Here is a 2877-nt window from a genome sequence, read left to right as displayed (position 1 = left end):
CGTGGGTGTTGTGTGTGTGGCACTTGTTCTATGGGTGTTGTGTGTGTGGCACTTGTTCTATGGGTGTTGTGTGTGGCACTTGTTCCGTGGGTGTTGTGTGTGGCACTTGTTCCGTGGGTGTTGTGTGTGTGGCACATGTTCCGTGGGTGTTGTGTGTGTGGCACTTGTTCTGTGGGTGTTTTGTGTATGGCACTTGTTCCGTGGGTGTTTTGTGTATGGCACTTGTTCCGTGGGTGTTGTGTATGGTACTTGTTCCGTGGGTGTTGTGTGTGGCACTTGTTCCGTGGGTGTTGTGTGTGTGGCACTTGTTCTGTGGGTGTTGTGTGTGTGGCACTTGTTCCGTATGTGTTGTGTGTGTGGCACTTGTTCCGTGGGTGTTGTGTGTGGCACTTGTTCCGTGGGTGTTGTGTGTGGCACTTGTTCCGTGGGTGTTGTGTGTGGCACTTGTTCCGTGGGTGTTGTGTGTGGCACTTGTTCCGTGGGTGTTGTGTGTGGCACTTGTTCCGTGGGTGTTGTGTATGGTACTTGTTCTGTTGGTGTTGTGTGTGTGGCACTTGTTCCGTGGGTGTTGTGTGTGGCACTTGTTCCGTGGGTGTTGTGTGTGGCACTTGTTCCGTGGGTGTTGAGTGTGGCACTTGTTCTGTGGGTGTTGTGTGTGTGGCACTTGTTCTGTGGGTGTTGTGTGTGGCACTTGTTCCGTGGGTGTTGAGTGTGGCACTTGTTCTGTGGGTGTTGTGTGTGGGGCACTTGTTCTGTGGGTGTTGTGTGTGTGGCACTTGTTCCGTATGTGTTGTGTGTGGCACTTGTTCCGTGGGTGTTGTGTGTGTGGCACTTGTTCCGTGGGTGTTGTGTGTGGCACTTGTTCTCTGGGTGTTGTGTGTGGCACTTGTTGCGTGGGTGTTGTGTGTGTGGCACATGTCCGTGGGTGTTGTGTGTGGCACTTGTTCTATGGGTGTTGTGTGTGGCACTTGTTCCGTGGGTGTTGTGTGTGGCACTTGTTCTCTGGGTGTTGTGTGTGGCACTTGTTGCGTGGGTGTTGTGTGTGTGGCACTTGTTCCGTGGGTGTTGTGTGTGGCACTTGTTCCGTGGGTGTTGTGTGTGGCACTTGTTCCGTGGGTGTTGTGTGTGTGGCACTTGTTCCGTGGGTGTTGTGTGTGTGGCACTTGTTCCGTGGGTGTTGTGTGTGTGGCACTTGTTCCGTGGGTGTTGTGTGTGTGGCACTTGTTCTGTGGGTGTTGTGTGTGGCACTTGTTCTCTGGGTGATGTGTGTGGCACGTGTTCCGTGGGTGTTGTGTGTGTGGCACTTGTTCTGTTGGTGTTGTGTGTGTGGCACTTGTTCTGTGGGTGTTGTGTGTGGCACTTGTTCCGTGTGTGTTGTGTGTGGCACTTGTTCCGTGGGTGTTGTGTGTGGCACTTGTTCCGTGGGTGTTGTGTGTGTGGCACTTGTTCCGTATGTGTTGTGTGTGGCACTTGTTCTGTGGGTGTTGTGTGTGTGGCACTTGTTCTGTGGGTGTTGTGTGTGGCACTTGTTCCGTATGTGTTGTGTGTGTGGCACTTGTTCTGTTGGTGTTGTGTGTGTGGCACTTGTTCTGTGGGTGTTGTGTGTGGCACTTGTTCCGTATGTGTTGTGTGTGGCACTTGTTCCGTGGGTGTTGTGTGTGGCACTTGTTCCGTGGGTGTTGTGTGTGTGGCACTTGTTCCGTATGTGTTGTGTGTGGCACTTGTTCTGTGGGTGTTGTGTGTGTGGCACTTGTTCTGTGGGTGTTGTGTGTGGCACTTGTTCCGTATGTGTTGTGTGTGGCACTTGTTCCGTGGTTGCTGTGTGTGTGGCACTTGTTCTGTGGGTGTTGTGTGTGGCACTTATTCCGTGGGTGTTGTGTGTGTGTGGCACTTGTTCTGTGGGTGTTGTGTGTGTGGCACTTGTTCTGTGGGTGTTGTGTGTGTGTGGCACTTGTTCTGTGGGTGTTGTGTGTGTGGCACTTGTTCCGTGGGTGTTGTGTGTGTGTGGCACTTGTTCCGTGGGTGTTGTGTGTGTGTGGCACTTGTTCCGTGGGTGTTGTGTGTGTGGCACTTGTTCTGTGGGTGTTGTGTGTGGCACTTGTTCTGTGGGTGTTGTGTGTGTGGCACTTGTTCTGTGGGTGTTGTGTGTGTGGCACTTGTTCTGTGGGTGTTGTGTGTGGCACTTGTTCTGTTGGTGTTGTGTGTGGCACTTGTTCCGTGGGTGTTGTGTGTGGCACTTGTTCCGTATGTGTTGTGTGTGTGGCATTATACACCAACAAAGCACACACTTATAAAAGGTGCAAATTACAAACCAGCAAAGCACAAAGTATAAAAGGTGTTCATTATACACCGGCAAAGCACATATTCATAGGTGTAAATCACAGACCAGCAAATCACAAGTTTATAACAGGCACAAATTCCACACTAGCAAAGCGCAAACACATACACGTGCAATTCCACGCCAGCAAAGGACATATATAAAAGATTGTAAATTTTCACACTAGCTAAGCACAAACGTATCTGGATGTAAATTCTGCACTAACAAAAACGCAGACATATTAATGAGTTGTATGCCCAATAATCAACAACTATAACAATACCAACAACTTCTCTTTCATATCCGACATTAAACAAAAACAAAACAAAAAAAAAGACCAACAAAAAACCAACAACAAAAAACACACACAAAAAACCAACACAAAAACAACAAAAAACAAACAAAACAAACAAAAACAACAACAACAACAACGAAACACAACGTCATATTAAGTCAATCGCTTTCGTTCAATCAAAGACAATTTTCATTTTCTCCTGTCTAATAAAATTTTTCTTTCAGTGTAATCCTGTAGACCTTTTCTGTCCTATGTTATTTTTTCC

Source organism: Babylonia areolata, chromosome 24 (assembly GCF_041734735.1).
Source record: "Babylonia areolata isolate BAREFJ2019XMU chromosome 24, ASM4173473v1, whole genome shotgun sequence".
In the NCBI taxonomy this organism is placed as follows: Eukaryota; Metazoa; Mollusca; class Gastropoda; order Neogastropoda; family Buccinidae; genus Babylonia; species Babylonia areolata.
The sequence above is the reverse complement of the archived record's forward strand: the minus strand, read 5'-3'. Positions refer to the sequence as shown.